Below are 26,552 nucleotides of genomic sequence, written 5' to 3'. Positions count from 1 at the left end.
GTAATCAATGTTGTGGATGTGATTCGTCTAGTTTTTCCCATCATACTGGTTACTGAAACACATGTTACACCCAGAATAACTGTTGTATGCTCTCTAAGATTTATTAGTCTCACCAAATTTTAGGCATTTATTGAGTCGTGACCCTATGGCATAAAAATCTGATTTGGCAATATCCATGCAGCCAATTTTCTGATAGAGATTTGTTGCATTTGTGGTATGACTCCAAACTCCACATTATGTATTTTGGTGACTTCAGGTTTATATGTAAGAACTTTAATGCGTTATTTTAGAAATACTTACGCAGCTTGTGAATTCAACTAGTCAATCCAGTTTAAAAATGATTTATCCATAATTTTTTAGTGAGATATTTTGTTCCCCTTCAGGAAAAAATAAATAAATTAGATGCTGTTAGATCAGAGAAACAATTGGGCAATTATGAAGTTAAACTGATAAGTTAAACTAATGAAAGAATTTAACTTTGGGCCAAGCTGCTTTACAGATGACTAGAAACTCTAAACTTGATTATTACTTTTCCAACTACCTGCCTCAAGTTTTGAGGTAGTACAGTAGTATTGCCACTTGGGGAACACTTTCCATAGGGTTTAGGAGTTCATGGGATTTTGGAATGTTGGCACAGGAGGTGGCTATCCTCAAACTGTTTCCACAAAGTTAGAATGATGAAATTGTCCAAAATGTCTTGGTGTGCTGAAGCATTAAGAATTCCTTTGACTGGAACTAAGGAGGCGAGCACAACTCCTGAAAAACAACCCCACACCATAATGCCCCCTCTACCAAACTTTACACTTGGCAAAGTCAGACAAATGCCGTTCTCCCGGCGACTGCCAAACACAGACTCATCCATCGGATTGCACGACAGAGCAGTCTGATTCGTCACTCCAGAGAACACATTTCCATTGGTCTGCAGTCCAGTGTTGGTGGGCTTTTACACCACTGCATCTGACACTCTGCAGTGAGCTTGGATGCAGCTGCTCGGCCATGGAAACCCATTCCATGAAGCTCTCTGTGCACCGTTCTTGAGCTAATCTGAGGCCATGTGAAGTTTGGAGGTCTGTATCGATTGGCTTCAGAGAACTGGTGACCTCTGCACACCATTTGCCTCAGCATCCACAAACCCCCGCTCTGTGATTTTCTGTAGTCTACCACTTTGAGGCTGAGTTGCCGTAATTCCCAATCACTTCCACTTTGTTTTAATGCCACTAACAGTTGACTGTCGAATATTTAGTAGGGAGGAAATTTAATGACTGGTCTTGTGTCAGGCGACTGGTGCATGTGCATTTAAGGTTTTGTAAGTGAGCGAGAGGGATGTTAACTGTATTTTTAAACATTTGTATGCACTGAAAGAGAAAACGATCCAATTCGGGAAGCTGAACTTAATACGCTGTACATAAATAATCACCATTTATTCAGGTTTGGATGTACGCATTTGTAAAATAGTTTCCATGTGATCACAATGCTTCATATTTGTATCTGGATCAGAGCACGCATTTGTGAGTCCTCAAAAGTTGCATGACTACATTTGTTTATGCTTGTGAATCATATTGTACGCATTCGTAACACTTTTGAGGCAAATTTCTCTCCATAGAAATGGGGCCAAATGCATGCTGATCGACTGTTCTTTTGTTTGGTGCTTCTTGCGTACTATTTCTGCTGTAACCTTCCTCTCGAAAAGTACCTCACACATTCACACACAGAAGCAGTTACACAGCTTGTAAAGTACTTTGAGTGGCCAGTATGACTAGAAAAGTGCTATATAAATGCAGTGCATTTATCATGTACACTGAGATGTCGGGGCACACGCAGCTTTTAGTAGAACATTTGTTCTATCTTCAAATTTGGGATCCACCAACAATGTACGAGACCGAAACAGTTGTCTGTCTCTCAGAAAGCTTTTCTGTCTTTTTCGTCAGTCGTTTTCACAATGAACTGAACAGTTCTGCTCTGTAGATCGTGTACATTGGAAAGCCTGCCTGCTTTTCCTCTCTTTCTCAGATTGGAGTTGTCGTCCTTTATATTACAGGCAAAGTGGGGATGAGTGAGCAGTCCTCTCAGGGATTAACTGCTGACTGACTCCAAAAGTTGAAGGCAGACTTTCTCGTTACGAGACATGTAAAAATCTTCTCAACACATGCGTACACGCACAAGTACACACAGTCCTAAGGTTTTTCCAGTGTTGTCCCAAAAATCATATCGCTCAATATTCCCCCAGAAAAGACTACACAATGGCTGCTCCCAAATCTGATTGGTGTTATTTGTAAGTCAGCCTAAATCTCAGAGAAGCTACACACACAAATGGAACAGGGCTTACTAATCCATTTGTAAGGCAATAGGCAGGCAAACAGGCAGGGGAGAGCTTGCCAAGTGTTGTAATCACAACTAAAGATGATGAGCCCACTCCCTTCCGCTACAGTACTGTGTGCGTTTGTATCTACGCGTACATTTGTGTGTGTGTTTTGTGTGCATTTGCATGTTTGTCCTACATCGCCTCCTTTAGAAAACTGTGACAAGAGAGGGAGAAAATGAATCGGTATCAAGTGGATAATCTACAAAAGTACACTAGGAGCTTTTCCACCTTATGCAAGTCCCCCGCTCATTCATTTGCAGCTACCACGCAATCTCTCTTAGAACAACAACAAGCCGGCAATATGAGTTTTGAAAAGGCGGTAATTGTAAGCAGGTTGGGGAATAAATTAGAATGATGACAAAATACAGAGATAAATCCAGCTTAAGAGAGATGTACGCCACTGTTTATTTGATTTCAGCTTTTCTCTCTATCCTGCTCTTTCTCCCTCCCTCATTCCTGATCTTTTTTAGTGGGGTGGAAAAATGGATTTTTGTCAGCGATTTGGCCCTGAAATAGCTTATTGTCTAAGGCAGCCACTGTGCGGGTACAATGTCAACATCACATGTGTGTGCGAACGCGCTCGCCTGTTTCCATGGGGAGTAATGGCCGTGGAAGTGTGTATTGGCTCTGCTGGCACAATACGCCACTGTGCTCATTGGTTTAGACTGGTGTGTGTGTTTACAGTATGTGTGTATGTAGTTCTATAGACTCTCTTGTTGATATTTATAGATGTAAGAATTCTGGTATGAAGGGGCGAGGGTAAGAAGAATGTGGGGAGCAAAGGGGGGAGGGTCAGGCAGAGGAAAGGGAGTAGGAAGGAAAGAAGGAAAGGTTCTTTAAGATAGAATTATTGACTGTCGCCTTCAGCTTTTTTCGTTCTCCTCCTTCCTCTAACTTTCTGTGTCTTTATTCTGTAAACCATCAGTTTTACTTCTCATGTTATGAGTCAGAGCAATTTGTCACATAGAAGCCCTGTGTGCTGGAAAGTCTGATGACCACTGGACTCAGTATGGCTGCAGTTTACTTCACCATACATGTGCCTTTAATGGGAGAAATGTCAAAAAGCTGAAAAAGTCAAATAGTCAAACTTATATTTATTTGTCACTTTCCCACTGATAAATCTCCCTTTCTCAGTTTCACCCTCTTTGATTTTTTTTTAAAAAATAAAAATTTTATGTACCACAAGATAGTCATACAATTACTTTATTTTATTGTTTTCTTCTTTGTGTCCAGGTTTGAAGGGGCTAAGTGGACAGAGCAGCTGATTACTTCTGGATATTTTTTTCCTTCATATTGCTCATCAAGTAACTGGTAAGGGCCTTTTTTCCTGTTAAGAGTGGTGCACTTTATAACTCAGATATTCCAGATATAGTCTATTGTTTTAGTCTACATAGGCATACAGCTATGGGAAGAAAATGTGAACCCTTTATTATTTTCCAGATTTCTGCATAAACATGACCTGAAATTTTAATAAGTTTCTAAAGTGAGGTTTAAAAATTAAAAACATTAAAAATATTAGACAAAATAGTTTTAAGGAAAACGATCCATTGCATATCAGTGAAGAGAAAAAGCATTTGAAATGTTGCTTTTAGTGTCTGAGTTGATCCCATGTGCAGCAGTGACTGCAGCTAAATGTTTAAGGTGCCCGGTGAACCGTCCTTTGGGTTAGCACTGAAGACTTTTAGACCATTGTCGTACTCAGAACAGCTTCAGGTCTGAGGTCTGTGTCCTCATATTCAGTGCTCACTTCAGGCTCTTTTCAGTTATTTCTGTCATTGTTGCTGCCAACTATCATCATACCTTTTCCTATCATTTAGATCACTGACAGATGTCCTGATGATTTTAGAATTGAATAATTTTATTGCTTCATCAGTGATGACAAGCCATATTTGCTCAGATGCAGCAAAAAACCAAAGATGCCAATGCCACCATGTTTCTTGATTGGGATACATTTTTAATAGTGTGATGCATTTTTTTTTCTTGCTCCATATATATAACCCTTCTCACGTAAATGAAAATGTCTATTTTAATCTCATCTATCCAAGAAACACTGTTCAAACAGTCTTCTGACTCATGCATGTGCAGATGGGAAGCGCTCTCTGCAGAGAACAGTGCTTTCTCCTTGCAGCCCTGCCATACACACCATTGTTCTTCAGTATCCTCCACATGATAGACTGAAACTGAAACATGTCACAAACCAGTGCATGAGAGCTTTCTAACAGATCATCTAGTGATATACAGTAGGGCTGCCACGATTAGTCGACTAGTCACGATTGCGTCGACTATCAAAATCGTCGACGACTGACGCGTCGTTTGAAGCTTTGTAAGATCCCAAAAGACGCAGGAATAAGTAGTAGGATTTAAGAGTGTAATAACGGACTGAAACAGAAGATGGCAGCACTGCATGTACAAGGATGCCAGCTGCCGTTAAACCCCGAAGAAGAAGAAGCAGCTGTGTCCCAGAATTCATAGCGCAGCCCAGCTCAGTTTCCAACAATGGCGGCAGCTAGTTAGTTTTAATATTACTCTTATTATTCTTTCTGGGTCACAAAATAAACGATTAACATATTTTCAGGCGAGAATGTAGCTGTGTAAACTTCAAACATCTGCTCAGTTTATCAGGACACCGCATATTTTCAAAAGCGCTCCGACGTTTTCGGAGACGTCTGTTACCCACTAGCTCGATAGCTAGCCGGGGGCTAGGCTAACTAGAGCCGTGAAAACACCGGACTCCCGGCAAATCGTTTTCAAACCCACCGCCGTCTTTCGCTACTCAGGTTAAACATATATGAGTCACTTAGATAACTTCAAAATGTTATTGTTTGGCTTTTTTTAGTATTTTATTTGTTCCTGAGTAAATCGGTTTGGCTGAGATTAAAGTTATAGTTTTTACACAGCTGAATAAACGTGAAGCAGACAGCTGATTATCAGAAGTGTGAGATGCTCGAGAATTTACTCCAGTGTAGGGCTGGGTATCGTCACTGATTTCTAGAATCGATTCAATTCCGATTCACAAGGTCCCAAATCGATTCGATCCACGATTCGATTTAATTCGATTCGATTCGATTTAAATCTGGGAAATTTTGACAGTCAGAAGTATAATTCAGATCAGAACATTTACATATTTTTGTATCTATAAAAAGGAAGCTGACACTCGCAAGACTTTATCCAAGGTGTGAGCATCACAGCAGATGCCTTTGTGTCAAAGTAGCTGAAGATAAAACACAGAAAAACATGAAGGTGATTTTCCTGGCCTGGGATTTTATAAAAATATTCTGCAGTACATCAAAAACGAAAGAAAACCATTAATTAATGAACATTACCTCTGACGTTACAGCGGTTTTATTAGACACACGGCTAAGCATTTTGCATTTTGAATAATATTAAAAAGTTTAAATTTGTTCAGTATTGAACAGCAGAAATGAGGTTTTCTTTTCGGAAGAATGTAAAAGGGAAAAAAACAGCGGCCGACAGCGCTGTAAGCAACAGTAGACTTGTGCGTAACAAGCAAGCGAATAATGAAGAAAGCGAAACTGTTCGAGAGAGAGAGAGGGGGGGGGGAGAGAGGGAGAGAGAGAGAGAGCTGCGCATCGCAATGGAAGCAAAACAGTAAAAGAGTGAATTCATGACGATGTTTATGTGAAGCGTTTGGATCTTCTTTTGCTGCTGATTCGGTCAATATTGTTTGGAGAGAGATCAAACTAACAGCTTTAGAATCAGCGCATAAAGGGCGTGAACACAAAGCGCGGACCCGGATCAGCGAGCTGTCGGCTTTCAGCCCCGACTGTGAGAAAGGCGACATCTAACTGATTCTGATCCGCGGGTCGCGCTGTGTGTTTAAGTCTATGTGCAGAATCCCTGTACCTGCTCTCATTTACTGTTTGGTGGTTCTTGAAATTTTGTGAGATGTCACCAGAGATTCTGGCATTTCGGACAAAATAAATTTATATTAAAAAATCGATTCAGGATTTTAATGAATCGAATTTACGTTATCCAAGCCAGAATCGATTTTAATCGATGAATCGATTATAAAAACCCACCCCTACTCCAGTGTCCCGTTATATTTTAGATAGCAAGGAGTTTATTAAACTCTCCCTAACTTATTAAACTTAGCTTGCGGTTGGCAAGTTCTAGTTTATTACAGCATGAATATTGTCTTTAATGCGAAGTCTTCACAAAATAAAACGAACCCCACTAAAGAGGAAATCAAACCAGTGTTGGATTTAAACGGACTAAACATAGCAGGTGTGAAAACGCCCTGAGACTCATATGCCTCTATCTCTGGAACTTTCACTACTCATCTCAAAACTTTAAGAAATAAATTCGACAGTTTGAATTCCTATAAATATAAGGACATGTCACAGTGGATAGAACTGTGTGGTGCGCAGGGCCCGGAGTCAGAAGAAGACAGTGAAAGCAAAACCAGATACAAGACAAATGACCATAAAATAGCGTGGTAGTGTTTTCTTGCTCTTTGTGTGTTTGCACGTGTGAGTGGAAATCCAGACAGTGTGTGTGTCAAAGCAGTGTCACGATCACAGATTGCAGACCCATCGCTGCTTTGCTGAGGAGACTTAGTTGGCACTGGTTACACTGACCATGCTCCGTGTGTGTGCGCGTGCGTTCCACTGTGTACTTGTATGGATGTATGAACGTTTGTCGCGGCCTTGTCAAATCAGCCATGACTCTGCCTACTGCGTGTGTGCCAACCAGGGGTGACCTTTTTCTCTGTGTGTGCGCTTGGGAATGTGTGTGTATATGCGTGCCGTGCTGCAGGCAGGGAAAGTCCCTGTCTTCACTGTGCTGGGGAGTTGGAGGGGACACCTCGTTCATCTGTGCTTGGGTGAGATTGTGTCATTGTGGGAGTTTCCCATCAGATTGAGAGGGGTTGATGTTCTACATCAGTTTGATCACACTTTTCTAACGTCTGACTTCACGCTTTTAGTATTCGACTTCTGCATTTTGTAAGCACCAAACAGTGTGTGAATTGTCATCGGGAAATAACTCAAAGGCTCAGAAGGGAGCTGTGACACCTGCATTTGCTTGTTTCCCTTGCATTTTCTCTCTTTTGGCCTGGCATACATGTGTGACGACATGTTGAAGTCTTCTAATGAACTGGATAATTTGCCAGATGGAGATATAATCTTGGCAAATGATACCTAAAGTACTACATTACTGTCATTGATCTACTGTATGATGTAGGAATGCTGAAACATTGCTGTACATACAGGGATTTTTAATGTATAGTCATCTATCTTACACTTACGTTATCATCAGCCTGCTGGGAGTATCGGGACATTTCGCCTGGGGGTTGTTTTGGCCTGCTGTGAACAGTAAGAAGGAATGAGCATCAGGACAACACTCTGAGTCGCGCAGCAGCAATGTTCACAAGTTTGTGGGCTAAAAATGCACATGAATCCGTGCATGTAGGCCTCTCCCTGAAGGTACCTTCTGCTCTACAGATAACAGAAACAAACGTCTTTGTGAAATGGAAAGGAAGGGCGGAGGAAAGAGGAAAGGACTTAAAAAAAAGGTGTGAGTAACAGTGGCAATGCATCTAATAATGCAAAGTTTAAGGCCAAATAAAATACAACTTAACTTCCATCCCTTACCTATCAGCAAATACCTTTTTTAAACTTTTTTTTAGTCCTAAATTTTTGTACTTTTAACATTGTGATATTTCAAGCGGAGCTTTTTTCTGAAGCTGCTGTGGGGTTAGTTCAAGACGACGTTATATCGTCAGAACAGTAAAGTCAGAGCATACCCTGCTGTAGGGCTCTGTCTGGCTCTAAATACAAAATGAACACCCTTAAATAAGAGCTTAAATCAGGAAAGTGTTTACTGAGGTCATAGGTCATGCCAGAAGTAGGGTCAGTATAGTATATGATGCAGTGTTTTATCCAGTAACTGAGAATGGTGCTCAATATGTTTTATTTAAAGACAATGTATTTCTAATTGATGTTATTGCATCTCAGTCTATCAGCACTGAAGCAAGCCTTGCTCTACTTTCCTTAACATATATTAAACAGATACGATCCTCCATGAAAAGTCCCTTAGAGCATCTCCCTGCAGTAAATCTGCTTTTCTCCATACGTGCTTGTTAATTAGCTCTGTTCCATATCTTGCTGTGTGTTTCTAATGCCAAACAGATCTCATGTCCTCCCTCTCTCTCTCTCCCAGCACTGTCCAGAGCTGTACGAGAGCTAATTGGCAGCTCGCTTGCCTGCCGCGACGGTGATCATGCAAATGTATTGGTGCTTACCAATAGCCGGGCCCATCAAAACATTACGACGGCCATTACCCAGAGCTGGGGCTGGCCTAACGAACATATGCTCCCCCGCCCGACAACCTCCCCCCAATTCCTAAACTCTTATTTATGTGTTTAATTTAATGTGCGAGGGAAGAATTTCCGAAATTAAATTTGGTTTTCGTTGGTGCCTCAAGAGAGTGGCAGCGTTATAATAACATGGTAATTTTTTACACGTCTTTATGAGAAATGAGAAAATTAATTCTTTCTGACAAGCTGTAATTATTGGGCTTGGAACAGTTGCAGCTGAACAGTTTGGGCTGTGGTAGCCTGGCAGTGAGCTGAAAGAGGGAGAGAGAGAGAGAGAAAAGGGGGGTGGAGGAGGGAGAGAATGGAAACACAGTGAGACCGAAAGGGAGAGAAAGAGTTTAGTAGTGAAGCCAGAATTGTATACAGTCACAAAGGAGAGAGACAGAGGGAGAGAAAATGGGAGGAGAATGATGATAATGATCCACAAGGGCAAAGGAGAAGCCAGTAAGGTGGTGGAAGACCCGGGGTGTGAGGGGACAAAGTTGAAAGAAATGAAGAAAAAAAGAGGACAAGCTGAAAGATGTAAGGTGAAGATAAAAGGGGCAGAGTTGGTTCAGTCAGGATAAATACGAGTAGGCACAGGAGGTGAGGGTTGGGTGAAAAATGGAGAGAAGAGAAGTTGATGAAATTAGAAGAAAAAGACGAAACAAAAGGGCGAGGGTTAGAGGAAAAAAACAGCAGCAGCGTGATCAGCTGGATAGTAGCATAGTATAGATGAGGGGAGAAGGGCAGAGTGTGCATGCTTTGGAGGGATAAGTTGAGAGGAGACAAGGTTATAAGAAGTTATGATAGAGGGGGTTGAAAGTGGAAGAAGATGGAGTTAATGCAGAGCACTCGAGGTTAGACAAAAGGAAGAAATAGAAGGTAAGCGGTAGTAGGTGATGAAGAGTAAAAGATATGATGGTGATACAATACAGGAGAGAAGATGAGGATGAAAGGCAAAAAGGAATGTGGATGGGGAGGGAAGGAATGTGAGGAGGACAGGTTGGATTAAAGAAAGAAAAGCAGAAGATTTACTGAGGAGAAAGTAGAATGCTAGTAGTAGCTAATGGTTCAGCAGGTGTGAGGAAAGAAGGGAATGGGTTGATGATGTGTGTGAGCACGCAGTGTTTGGTTGGGAGGGATAAGAGTTGTTTGACAAACTCAAGAGAATAAGAGTTATGAATCACTGGAGAGGTACACAGATGGCACAGTATGAGGGACGGGAGGTACTGATGGAGGTGGAGGAGGGTGTTGCGTTAAAGGAAAGAAAAAGACAGGAACGGGATAGAATATAGGAGTCGGGAGAGGGGTGGAGATGGAAGGTATTGTAAGGAGTCATGTCTCACTTTGTTAAATCAGGCAGGAGTTCCTGTCTTCTTATATGATGTCATCAGAGGAAGCTCCTCTACAGCATCAGCAGCGCCGTCTGTGTCAAGGTTATAACACATTAATATGCACAGTCTACAGCCGCCTGGCCTCACTCCAGGCCTGCTTAGGTTCTCTCACACAAACACGCACACACACGCAGAGACACACACACACAAAGCATCAGCATCTGCTCACACTTACAGAGCTTCTTCGCCTTTGCTCCATCAAGCGCTGGCACACATTCACACATATACACTCACGCAGACACACACGCATTCACGCACAGCTTCCTCTTCTTTGTATCATCATGCGCTGAATATGGAACATGATATTGATATTATGCAGCCATATTGTTTCTGTACCGATATTCACTTAGGCTGCTATAAAAGCACTTTTACAGCTGTGCTGCGATTCGCTTAATGACCCACTACTGTGTGTGTGATTGTCTGTGTCTGTGTGTTTGTGTGCATGCAGGCAAGTGGTTATTTGTTTTCTCCAAGTATCTGTGTCTTAGAAGGAGAAGCTGTGTTTGAGTCAGCCCTTTACATTTCTGTGTGAAAGTGTGTTCCCATTAAGGTTTGAATGCAGTCTTCAGCCAGTGTTATTCAAATGTATGTTTAAATGTTTATCAGTAGGGCAGTTTTAAATACTTTTTTTTTTGGTTAGGCTTAATTGGAAGTCTAATTTCCAGCAAGAACCCTGGGAGTCCCATTTAAACTCACATGGTACTTTGAATTATTAGTTTTCCCCGTGTAACCGGTTTCTGCTTCACCCCGCTGCAACAGGTCAGCCCAAACGGACTCCTCGACTGTTGCGTTGTGTTTTTAAGAAGACAAGGAGTCTCTGGTTGATCGTTGCCACTTTATTTCCTGAATGGAAACAACTTCTGTGAAAATTTCGACAGCACAGTTGTAACCTCAGCTACCTTGTAGTACTTGTATATCCCATACTATGATTTACTCATTGAAAGCATCCCCATCACTTCATTCACACTTAATTGTGATCATTTTTTTAAAGTTTGTTGTTATTTTTTTTTCATTTCTATATTGTTTGTGTTTAAATATATGGAACGACCTGATGAAACTGGTAGCCAGGCTGTGACACACTAAGATTACAAACTGTTCATTTTTAATTTTGATTAAACGTATGTTGGACTTGAATGTTTGCTATTTCAAGGGCAATATTATTAAAGGAAAAGCCCAACAGCCTTCAGATATTAACTTGTGTGTCAGTTTTCATGGCAGTGGTCTCAGCTTTGAGACTTTGACTTCATCCCTTCATTTATTATTCATTTATTGTACTACTAGTAACAGGCTTAAAGGACTGATATGTAAGTATATAAAGCAATAATGTGCTGACTACAATTGTAATGTTGTGCTCTTCCAAAACCCTTCCTGTTTCTTCATTGAACGTGTTCCATTTTGTCCTGTGCTGTTAAATGTTTCATCCTAGTGAAGGCATGATGGGACCCCCTGGGGATGAGGCATCTGCCCACCCGGCCACACGCTGAATTATACATGACAGTGCAGGACAGAGTGTGTGACTGTGTGTGTGTGTGTGTGAGCATTTGTAGGTGTCACAGAGGGAAGTGTCCGCTTTGTAGCGTGACTCTGTTTTCCTCTGACATACACTGAGTTGTCCTAGGTTGTATATTGTCTGTGATGGCTTTTCTGTGCTTGCAAATGTTTGTATCGCTTAGTGTTATGAAGAAACTTAATTTTTAACGTGGTGAATCAAACCTGTTCCAGTTCAAGATGGGGCACCGTAGTTTTGCCAGAATCTCTCGGTGCCAGAACAAAACCTGCAAGCGCCCATTCTGGTGAAGGTAGAAAAAAAAACCCCAGTTTGTTCTGGCTTGTTTGTCTCAGGGGTGCTTGCAGGATTTGCTTCTGCTAAGTGGTGCTGGGAGATGATATGGAGGAATATTCTGCACATGGCTAAGTATGTCATTGCCAAAACCTTCTCCAAGAATCTCATTTTGACTTTTTTAATCTTCTACAGATCCTGGACCATTGCGTTGTGAAAAAGTAAATTTCAGATAAATTCCAGTGTTGCTTTTTGGGTGTTGAATGTGTAAGAAGCAACACACACTGCTGGTCACGGTGCGCTGTTTCACGTTGGCTCGTCAGAAAAACCCACCTACTTATTTTCCAGTGTTATTTTGCATCTAATCTTTAGAGAAGCAGTTTTTATGTTCACATGCCAGCCTTTGTTGGTGTAGGCATGCTGATACACTGAGAAGCTAATATATATAAGGTCCTGTTTGAGTTGCCCATTTATCTCGTTTAATGCTGATTATATACAGTATCTAATCAGTAATCAACAGTTTTTATTACTTTGAAGCAGATTGTTGAAGAAGTTATCACAGCTGCAGTTGTTTGATAGTCACCCTGCTTGTAAGGTAACCAACACAAACATATGCGAATGAGGAAGCGTTCTTATATAACTCACAGTGACGATGGAGTTTCACATTAATAACATGGGTGCACCTAATAGGAGGCTGAGAGGGTCCGACCTGTATTTTTATATATAGATGGTGATCACCAGGCCAAACTAAGCATAGATCCGCTCTTTATCAGACATTATGGGCTAATAAGTACAAACCAAAGTCTATAGTTATTTAGTGCCTGTGAACCAGTTTTGAGGTAGTTACTTTTTTCATCATATGTACCGTGTATGTACTGTTGTTCAGTAACCAGTGTAGCTGCCAAGATTCAATCAAAGAAAATGTGTTGTCTTGTAAAAGTTCTGCTACAGAAACATGCAAAAAGAGCGTTATGTCTGAAAAGTTAAATGCTATATCCTCACCGTGCGTGTTTGTGTGTGATTGATTGTTTCATGTGTGGCCATGTGTGCAGGTATGTGTGTTCTTCACCTGAGATCTTGCTACTGTAGCTAATGAAAGCCCCATCTCTTAATGCAAATGAGGCTGTTGTTAACCCCAATCACAGAGGTCGCCGAGTGTGCATCAATCCCACATCTCCCTGAGTGCTTCACTGGCAGCACGCAGTGGTCCCCACCGCTCAGTAGGCCCACAGGTAATTACTGGGAACCAGAAAGGGAGAGGGCCAGGGGAGTCAGGGTCTCAGGTAGACATGCATGTCACTAGTGCTTTTTTTTTTTCTCATGTCATTTTTTGCCAAACAGAGGGTTGGGTTGCACATAGGGTCAAGTGCAAGTGTTGTCTCCTACCACACCCCTTCCTCCAAAACCCACACGCTCAGAGTGTGACAGGTAATTACAGCATGAGAGTGGCTGCGCTGTATGTAAGATTGGAAGGTCAGGCCCACTGTCTGCTCCCTCAGGGCCACTGAGCGTCACCTCTCTGACTAGATCTACAATCAGTTCCATTAGTACCATGTCTGTCTGACCACCTGTTGTGTGTTGTGTCCTCCAGTTAACTGTTTTATGGTCAGCCTGTTTCCTGTCTGGTACTTTGAAATTGTATATGTTGTGTAAGCTGCAAAGAAAAATGGCAATGTCCTGAATTAGAGCACTGCAGTGACTGTTTTTACCATTTAATACCAGCTTTTGGATTGCTGCACAGTCTATAACAAGCGATTTTAAAATGTACCTGTTGACAACTTAATACTTGCCCTTTAAATACACCATATTAACAAAAGTATTCACTTGTCTGCTTTCGCACACATATGAACTCGAGTGACATCCCATAATGGCTTCAACTCTTCCCTGAAGACAAGGTTTGGGAGTGTATTTCTGAGAATTTTTGACCTTTCTTCGAGTGACACTGATGTTGGCTGAGAAGGCCTGGCTCGACTGGACTTGTTGCACAGGTGTCACAGGTGCAGAAGCCGTCTGCACGCCTAGGTGCTGATTTTACACACATGTGAAAACCACTTGGGACACCTGAATTCAATTATTTGGATAGGTGACGGAATACTTCTGGGATTGAACGCTATAATGTATTATATTGACGAACTCATAATTCAGTTGTGACATTGTGCATTGTGACACGCATGTCCATTATGTTACATTGTGTCATTAATTTCCTGTCTGTTAGTCCTCACAGCGACTCTAAGGCTGTGCCGAGCCACATCATGGAGGAAAATCATTTGAGCTGCTTGTATCTATGACCTAGTTCTTTTGGCGACTACCCAGAACTCGTGACTATAGATGAGGATTGGAACATAGACTGCCTGTTGGGGTTGGCCGATCTGCTCCACAGTCCAGTCGTCCTATCACACCTCTGTGCGGTTGCCAATAACTGATGCATTGCTGCTGGGTTGGGGGATGGGGCCTGTGTGCACCTAGTTAAGGTAACGCTATCCACTCTCCATGATGTGACTGTGTGACCAAAACACATAAACAGATCAGTGCTATCTGGTGAGATAGGCAGACAGACATACAGATTTATTTCCCACTTCTAGCGTGAGACAAAAGACACAGACTGTATTTCAGCTGAACAACTTAAAATGGTATCAGACATGTTACTTTACTTTCTTCCAGGCTTATGCTTTTGACTTGCTCAGACTATGTTTTGGGGGGTGGGTTTATGCACCAGTTTTTTACTGACAAACACACCCAGTGGGAAAAAAGTTAAGGAAGGCAGATAAACTCAATAACAGGCAGATAACAAAACAAAAGGCAGAAATGACTTCCTGTTTTGTCTCATTTTGTTTATGATGGATCAAGCAGCTGTTCCCTCCACACACACAAGAGGACAGAGGGCTGACCATGAAGTTGTCTGCGTGCACTGGTTGTATGCCGACTTTAATAGGGCAGATTACATTTAAATTTGATATGAATCTGATAATAAGTTATCGCATTAATTCCAATACAAGCTAAAAAAAATAGCCACGATTGGCATGCTGTTAAAATATGATAAGATCCCAAGATAAATTCCTGGTCTTGGGCTAACAACTGTCCCACAACTCTAAAGAAATAAACAGATATTTAATTTAATTTTACTTCACATTAAAATATGATTGATTACATGAAGTTTAAAATAGAAGGTTTCAGGATTGAAGAAGGCTGGCAGTAACAAGCTTTACCAGAGGGACCAAAGATCTGTGTTGTGCATTTCAAAGCCCTTTGGCGCAAATTCTTGTTATTTTAGCTATATTAAAACGCAAACTTCACTGCTGTCAAAATTCCCATTTTGCAAATATTAATACACACTTGCTTGGTCTAAACTGTATTCTAACAGTTGGAGACTTGTAATCTATGGTATCCAGATGAAGAATACATGTTTATGTACAGTACATTTATGTCTCTTTACTGTGACTTTGATGTAAATAAAAATCAAGCTGCTTTGAATATTGTGGTTTAACAGAAAACCAAGTTGTGACACCTCTAACCCCCGCCTTTATCTCTAGTTAATATTCACTGCCTATATATCAATATATCAAGGTTCCTCTCTCTACGCCACTGTTTGTACATGTTGAACTACAAGCCATTGTTTATATGTAGGATGAGATATGACTGCTTTCCCCTGAAGAGCACTTGACCATCAAAAGAACATGAGCGTTTTCCCACTGGGGCAATAATGGCCACCTTAACAGTATCATGCGCTCAACCCTACAGGCAATCCATGTCCTTCTGCTTAAATGCGTTTGCGAGACAGTTTTTCACTGGTTTAAATAACAATGCCAATCCCTGTTTCTCCCTTGTCTCGCAGCAAACCGGTTAAAGGCCTCCAACAGATTCTGTATTCGATCAGTTTTGAACGATTAGGTTTGCCAAGCCAAATTAGGTTTGAGGATGAGCCTTTGTGACCCACGTAGCCCGAAGGTGCTTTTGCCCTCTTCACTTATTAACTTGTTTCTGTGCAGACCCATTCACAGATTTTTGTCTGCGTGTGAAACTCTGGATTCTATTAATCCATTCATCGGCACATATTTTACTCGTCATGGTCTTATCTGTTTACAAGCAGTCCACAGGTTATGTGACTTTGTGAATGAAACATTTGTGTGTCCTCCTGAATACAGAATATTACATTTGTTTTCTTCCATAACAGCTCACGTGTGCGTCAGAGCGCACAAGAAAACAAGATTACAAAACATGTTAATTGTCATAGTCGTGGTAGGGTTGCACGGTTATGCACTGAGTGTCTCTGACACCTCACACCAACGAAACCTCTCGGTTGGCTGGGACCTTTGTGAGTGGAATTTGTCTGTGTTCCCTTACCTGCTTGGTTTTTCTTTGGGTGCTTCACCTTTTTCCCCACAGTCCAAAGACATGTATGTTTGGTGAGTTTGTTGGTTGTACAGTAGGTGGTGATGTGAGAGTGTGTGTGTCTGCCTCTCCCTGTTAGCCCTGTGATGACTAGGGACCACAGTGTATCCTGTCTTTTGCCTGCTGACAGATGGGATAGACTGCAGATACCCAATGACCTAGTTGAATAAGCAGTTAAGAAAATGGATGGATGCCTAGCTTGATACTCATGGTCGTGTGAACTGACCGTTTTGTCTACTCTGGATGCTTTTCCTCAAGTCCCGTGATGTAAATCCGGGAATACAAATATCAATCAAGGACCAAGTGACTAAGCAAAACTTGCCAACATTTTTAGATCATATAAGATTCTACACGGACAGGCCATTTCATTAGGCGCACATCTTCAGCTAATAAGATGGGAGTGTCTCATTAAGGCATGTAGACGTGGTCTAGACAAACCAAGCATCAGAATGATTTGAATGTGCTCTGTGTTATATTCAGTTATTGAACACAGTGTACCCATATTCTAATGGCTCCTTCCACCAGATCATCTCAAACTGGTTTCTTGAGCATGAGAATGAGTTCACTGTGCTTGAGCCCGGCCTCCACAGTCTCAAGCCAGTACATCACCTTTTGGATGTGGCGGAACATGAAATTGGCATCATGGATGTGCAACTAAAAAAAATCTCCAGTAACCGTCTGAAGTCATCGTGGTAATATGCACCACGATCTCTGAGGAATTAAGAATTAAGGCAGTTCTGAAGGCAAAGGGGGCTCTAAAGTATATGACATACATTTTAAAAAGAGCACAGCACAGCTGATCATCCTGAGTACGTATATAAACCATGTTAAATGTAAAGCGTACACAAACGAATATATTGCACTGAGATGAAAGCCAAAACCAGCGAGTGCATGGAGTGTGACACTATCCCACTGCACCGTCTCCCTCCCATCATCTTCAGCACTGTGCTCACCAACAGCATCAACAGCCACAGGTGCTGAAGATTTTTACTCTTTTGGCAGCACATGCTGCAAAATCCACTTTGTTCTTAACCCCAAATGGTTTGTACTTTCCTTGAATTTTACCTTGCTCATATTAACCCTTTCCATGTGGATGTGTTCTTTAATTAAGGCATTAAACACAAATCAGAAATGGGTTTCAAGGTGTGATTGTGCCGTTTTTCTTCTTCTTTTTTTCTCGATACCTTTATGCATCGTGCTGAATTATGCATTCTCCCCTCCAAAACAAAAGCTGTGGGTGGAGTTAGTGTAAGGCATTGAACAGAGAAGATGAGAAGGCACCCAGTGACAAAAGCAGGAGGGACTGAGAGAGAAGAGAGAGGGAGAGGGGTCCTCTTCTCTGCAATGGGCCCCAGAACAGCCTGGGTGAGCCGGCCTTTCATTATCCCCCATCCCTCTGTGATGAGGAGAAGAAAGGCGGACGTGAGAGAAAGAAAGAGAAAGAACAGACCAGAAGAGGGGAAGAAGAAAAGAAAGAGGCATTTGATAGAGCTGTGTGGAGACCGTGTGTGAATGAGCCAGTGAAGGGCAGCCATTGTCTTGCTGCGACCTCAATTTGGTACTGTACGCTCCTCTTTTTACTGCACTGTCTCGAAACACAATGCCTCCTTTCTCCTCCTCTTTACTCCCTCTCTCTCTTAAAGAAATAGGGGGATTAGGGCCCACCAAGGGGAGCTGCGTGTCTAGATTGCCAACTATCATGACTCCTCACCATGTGACGAGATGGCAACGAGATATTCTACAAGACCTTTGTTATTTGTGTTTGCTTCCATTTTTACTGGCTTTTGTGCATTATTATATTCACAAGTTAAGAGTATCAGATAAGGGAAACGTAATTGTGTTCTAGGAGGAATGCTGTGTATTTTTGGACAGGCCGAGGAGGGAGGTGCAGGAGGTGAAAGACAGAGAGTCACAGGGACGAGGACAGAAAGCACAGCTGTACTTCCTGTTTACCCAGGCCTTGTTTAAGGAACAGGGGTTGCATTCATCTACTCTTCTCTACCTCTGCTGACCCCTTCTCTCCTCCTCCCTTCTCCTCTTGCTCTATTCTCCTTTAGGTCCCCCCCCACCCCCCACCCCCACCTTTTCTAGCAGCTCCTTTTTCCCTCATCTCTTGCTGATAAACTGCATTGAACTCAGGAGGATGAGCTAGATTAGGCACTATTTGGTAGGCATGGGTTTAGTACAGGGAATGATTTGAAGGCAGAAACGATTATTAAATGTTCAAACTTGCGGCTGGTACTGTGTGTGAGTGTGGATATGACAGAGGAAGAGATAAATAGAAAATAGATGAAGAAGCAACAGACTAAAGAAGAAAGGATGACAGATAGGATGAACTTTTTAAGAAAGTTGGTTTAGTTTCTGCTGGTGCAGTTCATTTGCTAGGAAGTTGTTAAAAAAAAAGAGAGACTCCAATCGTTCATTTTCTGTCCACCAGCACATGGAGCATGTACACAGAGAACTCAGAAGTTTGGGTTTGCTTTGATGGTGAGTAAACTAACTGTAACTCCACGCCAAAGCAGACCTTGAAGCCAATGAGAGGGAGGGAGGGTTAGAGGAAGAGAGACAGCACATCCCAGTTGTTTGTTCCACCCACCCAAGCCGAGCCCTCCCCAACCTTTCTTTGTGCAGTCGGACATCAGACTGAGATGCCGCGAAAGATGCAGTAGATTAAAAGGATTGTTTCTGTGGCTGCTATAGCCTCTATTGTACAGAGAGACGATTATAGACGAATCTGCAGTCAATTCATCACGTGTATTTATGCACAAACACACACACCCACGCACGGAAGCAAACTAGCTCGCTTATACATGCACAGATATGGTGTCAAAATGTCGGCGCGACACGACAGGACCCCTTTCATCTAAATGTGCTGTTTGACAGTCCATCTATTTGCAGTCAGTCATTAGGCCACCACACAAAACTGACTGAATGTCACTGATAGAAAAATATAGAAAAGGACACAAAGGGGATGGAAGTAAACTGCCATTTTCTTTACCAGTTTTTCTGTAACAGGTTTAAATTAAGTCTTTAGTTTAATATATCCGTTACAGCCTCTTACTTACTTTCTTTATCCCGTTTTTGAGAATTTGAGCACAGTTTGGATTTCGATTTAAATGTTGAAGAGATTTATGCCACAGTTTATTTTATTGTTGTCAAATAAAAAGCCTGCATTCTCTTCATTCTGTTATTTAATTCTTCTTTTGATTTCCCGTGATATAAAATGACCTTGAGCAGTCACCCTAAATGTAAGACCTTGTATCTGATAATTAGCATCCGGTAAGCTTGTTTACAGAGTTCTGAAATACTGAATACACATTATTCATGCGGGTTCTTTGAGAGCAGCAGGGGGCTGTATTTAGTGAAGGCTCTGCTCTTGAACTGAAGGAATCTCAGCATCTGCCCTCCCTGCTGAAGTGTCCTTGAGCAAGACACCGAATCCTTATCGGCTGTTTGAGCGTAGCTCTTCGGCTGACCCTGTGTTCTGACCTCCATGTAGGAGAGAAAAACTGAGGCTGCTTCTATTGGCCTTTTCTTTTTTTTTGGAATTGATCACCCAAAAGTAAGAATATTATATTCACTAGACTCTCGCCACTGGGAGGTCAGAATGCAGGGTCAAATTCGAGACAGCGCCTTTGGGAAATGATAGGGGTTTGCTGGTTTGCTCAAGGACAGTCCATCCACCAAAAAAAAAAAGAACTGAACCTGTGCTGGAGTTTTTGTTTTACACAAAAATCTTTTTTGTGTAAAACAAAAACTCCCGCACAGGACCTTGCTGCGTTCTGGAGGTCATAGGGCATTTTACCTAATGCCACACAAACCTCAGCATACTCTCAAACTAGTCCTGAACCTTCCAGGGAAAATGTAAATAGCTTTTGTTTCTTTTTTTTGTTTTGTTTTTTGTTTTGTTTTTTCACAACTTTCTATCTCCAAAATGTTACTTTTCCTCAAGTTAAGAAAACAGAACTTTTTATTTATTTTTCTTTAGTTCGTTTGATAAGCTTTCCTGGGCTACAAGGTCGCAGAAGCGAGCAAAATCCATAAGTCGGCCCAAAGCAACAGCGGAAATAAAATTCACAATAGTAATATGCATAGGAGACGATTGTGCTCTAATTACGCTGTGGCTAAATTGCAGTCAAATGCTCTGAATTCCAAAAAAAGAATCAAGGATTACCTTCACATGTTTAAACAATTTGTTTTCGTGCTCCAGTTTGCTGCATTCCCAAACCCTCCTTTGGACTTTCAATTACAATTCATTTTGATTAAACATGCAAATACCATCCTTGATGGTGTCCTTTGTTAGCGTGGCCTTCTTTTGGCTAAAAACCATAGTCTCTTGAGTGTCCCTCATTTAATGAAGATTGAAGATTAAACAACAGGAAAGAGCCATTATTTTTGTCGGGGAATTAAAGTACCATCAATCTCACTTAATCACCTTCTTAATATCTCCTCAGACGCCAGCAGAAAGCTGTTCTCAGCTCAAGGTTAACATGCTTTGTTTTGTCAAAGCAAAGGGAGAGAGGAGAGGGGCAAACAAACAGAATAGATGGATGAAGCCACTCTGTCCACCAAGTGGACACGGATTACAGTGAACAGTGTTGTGTCGGTGGGAGGGTAGGGCCAGGAGGTTGATGTGGAAAGAAATGACAGCTATTGTTTGGCCTGTAATTATCTCTGTCTGCTTATTCGCCCGCTCATTTCCTGTAGAGACAGAGAATGAGACTGAAGGAAGAAGTGCCAGTGGTAATATGTTGAGTTCACCTTTAGCGAAATAACTCTCCCAAGCTCTATTTATTGAAAGCGAGAGAATACTTTAGTCACAAGGATCATGTGGTTGTTTTGTATAATCTTGTTTTTAAGGTTAAAAGTGAACCATTAGGGTGCTGCTATAGCTTACTGTGTTGAGCAGGAGATCCATATCCCAAAAGGCTGCAGGGAGCTGGGGCTTGATTCCACCCTGGACCATTTCCTATGTCATCTTCTCACTTTTTCCCCACGTTCCTGTTCACTCCCTGTTGTGTTTCTGTTGTCTCTGCTTTACTTTAAAATGTAATTAAATTTCCATTTAATTGTCAGCTGAAATAAAAACAGATACTTAGATTGGCAAATAGCTAATATCGGTCAGACTTTAGTGTGTAGTGTTGCAAGCAAACTTTTCCCCCGCTGTGCTTATATTGCAGCGCTTCTTTTAATCTCTGTGTGACAGGGAGGACGACGGACCCGACCGCATACTTCAGTTTATACACTTTTATTTCCCGGTTGTCGTTTTACACACTCGGCTGCAGCTTTTCAGCTGCCAGCCACACACAACATAACAACAGCAACAACAACAACAGCAACAACAACGTCCTCAGGTGCCAGCACGTTTAATAGGGGAGGCGTGATGAGCCGATAGAGCTCAGGTGTGCCACAAACCACGCCCATCACACTCTGTAACAACCTGTAATAATTTTTTATTATTATAATTAATGAAATAAGACATTGTTAGCTTAACCAAAGTATTATTTGTTGCCTGTGTCTCACACTGACTGCTATGACCCCAAAACTAGCAACCACTAGATTGTGTAAGAGAGCTAGCAAATCTTAGCTAATTACCGTTCCCATGTGCTTTCACATTGAACTGTTTTCACCTCCCAAACGCAACTAAACTACACGTCTGTACATTTCTACACTTTTGAAAGGGCAAGATTTTCCACCAGCTACACATCAACATTGACATTACAAGAAATTACCAAGAAAAATGTATTCAGAAAGGATCACATTCTAATACAGCAAACCTTTAGCAGTACAGTGTAACCCAAAGTTAATCCAGTCATTCACTTTGAATCCCACAATAGCACAGGTAGCAGACACCATTAACTTAGTGGGTTTGCTTCATGCACACAATTATTAGACACACAGAAGGTGTTTTCAGCACTTGACAGACACCTGTTGAACAACACTGGTACAGACAGCTGTGTTTGGAAGGTTATAAGCAGTCGCAAATGATAATCAGCTTTCATGGTGCCTACACGGGGCAGTAATGGCCTGACTGAAACCTGTGATTCTCCAGCTGAAGAACCACTTCCCCTCCACAGAGGGAGCGCATGTAACCACGGAAACCTTCTGTAAAGCCACACAAAAGAAGCCACTGAAAACAGATGGGGATCGAACACTGCAGTTGACTATTATTGATTTAATGTTTGAGAGAGAGAGAAGGTGATGTGGACAGAAGATCAAGTAACTGCTTCTGGGTTCAAGTTCGTCTTCAGCAGCTAAACTGAATCTTTGATCTCGTGAACGTTCTCACACATTTAGATCCTTTTATCAGCCTCATCAACATTTTAACTGTAAGAAAGCACTAGAGATTGTCAGGGGAAGACAACCAAGCAATGTCTCTCATGTTTGCAATGTGGCTCTTTAGACCAGAAGTAGGACTACAATCACCAGCTGCAGTCACGGACAGTGGAGTGGGTTTCTTACCACAGACCACACCTGAATGATAGAGAAGCACCACAACAAAGACCTGATCAGTGAGGAAGCCATGAAGGAAAAACCAAAACCAGGGGCAGAAGGATGAAATGGTACCCAATTACGAGCATTTCAGAGTCTACAAAAGCTGTCCAGATGACATATTTTGGTTCAGAGGGAGCCCTGTTGTTAGACAAAGTGTGTGTGATTTCCAGGTAGATTTCTGATAGTTTCTGTTTTTTAACATATGATAATATCTTCCTTTCCTTGTGTCATATTTTACTAATTAAAGAATAGGAAATTCAATTGTTACACACGGGGTGCTGCTGATTCGTATTGCGTAATGGCTTTGGGAGTAATTCCTTCTCGTAGGACTGTTCCTCTCTACAGTACTAGTGTTTCCATCTACTCAAAATTACCCCGTAAATTAAGCAATTGACTGAAATCTTGAAACCTTAACATGTGTTGTCACCGTATACCACACACAGGACGCAGACTAGCATCATGTTTGAAACCTTAACCTGTGTCCTTTTTCTTTCGCTAAAACTCAAAGCCTCAAATAACCCCAGTTCTTGTTTGTGCGATTGCTTATGCAATACTAATTATACACATCTGACCAGTAACACGTGATTATGGGAAGAATTGGCATCAAATTTCCCCAATAAAGCCTTTTATTAACACAAACAGACGGGCTTTTCTTTGCTGTTTATTAGGTTTGTATTTGTCAGCCTGTGTCTTCTGGGGTGAACGGTTTGCAAACCAGGAATAATAAAGGACTGTCACAGAAACCCACCTGATTTGGTGCTTACTTCAGAATCAGAATACTTTATTGATCCCTGGGGGATCTTGTACTTGTACATAATGTAACACTCACACACGCATACCAAACATCACACACAGATATGGGCACAGATGCCTTAGGACATGGTTGCAAGCTCTTGCCCTGTGTAATTTTAAGTGTGTTGGAAATTGTATATTGGGGCCATCAAAGCAGTGCCCTAACCGTTAATGGCTTTACAGCTTGTTCGTTAGTTTTAGCCTGCTTAGGAGGGAGGGTGTGTGTACGCATGCTTGTGTATGTGTGTTGAAGGGAGGTGTTGTTTTGTTTAAAAAAAAGAAAAAAAAAGAAAATCAGGAGTGTGTCAGGGTGAACTACATGTACACAAATGCCTGAAAACACACATCAGTAGAGGAAAGACTCGCTTGTCTATATACACACACACACACACACACGTAAGCAGGAGGGGAATGTATATAGTGGAGATTGACTCATATACACAAACACACACAAACGGTAAACCAGCATGTCGATAGTCATCTCTCTTTCTGCCTCTCTCTCTCTGGGAGTCCGGTGAGGCCTGGCCTAATTGAGCTGGCCTCAGGAAGCCCATCATTAGCCCTGCTGCTCCGGTCACACATGGCCACCAGATGTGAGTCCAGCCACAATGGAACGCAGAGGGCCACTCTTTCTCTGTCTTCCTCTTTTCCTTCTCCATCTCTCTCTCTCACACACAAACAGCCTGTTACTCTGTCACTCTTCAGCCTAATAAACTAGCTTTTGTCTCCATACGGCCATTGTCCGTTTAGCCTACCACAGCCATAAGAGAAGTCATTGGGGCCTGAATGTGATGCTTTGTACTGACAATAGACAGAAATAGGAGAGGCAGAAGAGGGAGGAAGAGAGGGATGGTGAAGGAGAGGGGGGAGTGAAGGGTAACTAGAGAGGTTTTCAATGAACTCTCTGGAATTTTTATGGCTTGTTTTTGCAGTTTGAGAATTCAGTGTTGTGGGACTATGAAGTACGGCATGGCACCTTTCTTAGCTTCCTCTCTACCTGCCTGTCCGCTGCAAGACGTTACTCGTGATTGGATGATTGTGTGTGTATATGCATGCTGTTTTTATGAGATCCAGATAAAATTAACCTCTTTAGTAAGGGAATTTGTTGTAACTCGTTTAATGTTTAAGGTAAAGGCTTAAATTTGTTACAGTTTTTGGACTGCTTTTCACTTTACACTTTAATTTGGCAATCATGAGCTTTAATTTGCTGCTACAACAGCTAACTCCTTGGAAAGCTTTCTAATAGATTTTAGAAAAGGGTCAGCCACTGATGCCACATATTTCTAACCTTGACTGTTCACTGGACACAGCTGAATTGAATACAGGTTGAACTGTGACTCAGCCGTGGCTCTGATAGAGTTGGGATTCTGTTTTTTTTCCGTCTTGTTTCACAAGCAAAAATATAGAGGATTTGGATGGGCCTGACAATGAGCAGATTGGCATTGCTATGCAAACTAAAGTTCCACATGATCTATCAGCTTTAAATTTGGTTTTTCCAAATGAGGTTTAAGACAGTTTGGGGGAAAAAAGCATTGCTTAGTGTTACTCCCAATAAATGGTTTGGTTGAATCCCCTCACTCTTACACTACATTCCATATAAAGTTTGAAATTCCAAGTTGGATTTCCAACTCGAAAAGTCGAGAAGCCAAACCCGACTTTGCAGGTTTTATGGTTTTTGCAATCTGTATTATCACTGTTGTTTATTTGTGCCGCACTAAATAAGCCACACAAAGAGCTCTGACCAGCCTCAACCCATGAAAATGGCACAGCTGTGTTTTTAAGTGCAAAAAAAAGAAGGCATTGCATTGTACTGCTAGAGATGCATGAATGGCTTTACCTTGCCAGGGACCAAAAGAAAGCCTGCTTTTCCGACTATTGCTACTTGAAACAATGTCAAATCAGGAGTGACTTCACTCCTAGTTCTGACGTCTGGCTTCCGATGTAAAAGGGGCAGAGCATTCTCATTTTGAAAGTTGAGTTGTTGCTACCAACTAGCCTTGGTACTTACCGTCAGCTAGCTTGCTAGCCAAGTTGCTGCTGTTGGTCCTTAATGTCATCCAGCTGCTTGAATTCAGCGGTCTGAAGAACTCCAGCATCACAGCCTAGGAGAGCAGCTGGTGATGGTACCCCATAGCATTAAAATATAGTGGTAGAAACAACTGCCCTTTAATCAGAACTAAGAGAACTACTTGAAGGAATAAAAGGCAAGCAGAAATTTGACAGTACATAGACAGTGCATACATACCATATTCCATATTGAAGTAATGAAGCCTGATGTATCTGCAGCAAATACACTGAAACCACGTTCACACTGCCTTTCTTCTGTTTTCCAATTGTAAAAATGTCTTTATCTCACAGCCACTTAGGGGAGGTGTCTGTGCGTGTGCATGCGAGCGTGTGGGTTAAACTGTGGACGCATGGCAATACATGATCCATTTCGACGGCTGCCCTCATTTGAGACAAATGTAATTATCACGCGTGGCTGAGTTTTTTCTTATTATTGGAAAGTTAAGTCACTAATCTGTGAAGTTGTTCCTCGGCTGAATTAATTCAATTATCTGGCAGCACGAGTAGATATCAAGGTTTGACGTTTATGTCTTTGTGGTTATTTCTGTGTGTGTACAGTTGTGTGTTATGCATATGTGTGTTTTGATGTTAGTGTGTATTATTGTGTGCGTGTTTCTGACATGCTGTAGCGTGCACGAATGTGTGCGCGTGTAAAAATGTGTGAGAACAGACGCCATGTTTTTCAACTCCCACTGGATCAAGGCCTTTTATAATCCACTGAGCCGACATAATTCCACCTCACTTACAATGGATTTGTCTCTGCTTTGTCTCCTCATTATTGTTCTCATTCACATGATAAGCTGCTTCACGATTCCATTAGCATTCTCTTGTAGCCGCCACCACTTTAGTGTTGGGGAATCAAACTTTTTACTCAATTTATCTTAGCCTGACCAGCTGAATAACAGCCGTGAAACATTCAGTATGGAAAATAGGTCACCTCAGACTGTTTTCATA

The 26,552-nt window shown here is 41.7% G+C and overlaps 1 protein-coding gene across 13 annotated transcripts in view; it reads left to right on the top strand.

Moving 5' to 3' along the window:
- sox5 (SRY-box transcription factor 5) overlaps positions 1 to 26,552 on the top strand; it is a 249,484-nt gene that overhangs the window by 101,058 nt on the left and 121,874 nt on the right. For 12 of the 13 annotated variants that reach the window (XM_076875579.1, XM_076875573.1, XM_012919844.5 and 9 more), the window contains exon 3: positions 3,596 to 3,673. The exons of the other annotated variant lie outside the window; for it this stretch is intronic. The gene's annotated coding sequence lies outside the window, so the exon portion shown is untranslated. The remainder of the gene's footprint in view (positions 1 to 3,595; positions 3,674 to 26,552) is intronic. 13 annotated transcript variants of the gene reach the window in all.

Source organism: Maylandia zebra, linkage group LG17 (genome assembly GCF_041146795.1).
Source record: "Maylandia zebra isolate NMK-2024a linkage group LG17, Mzebra_GT3a, whole genome shotgun sequence".
NCBI lineage: Eukaryota > Metazoa > Chordata > Actinopteri > Cichliformes > Cichlidae > Maylandia > Maylandia zebra.
This window is presented reverse-complemented; position numbering and strand designations above follow the sequence as displayed.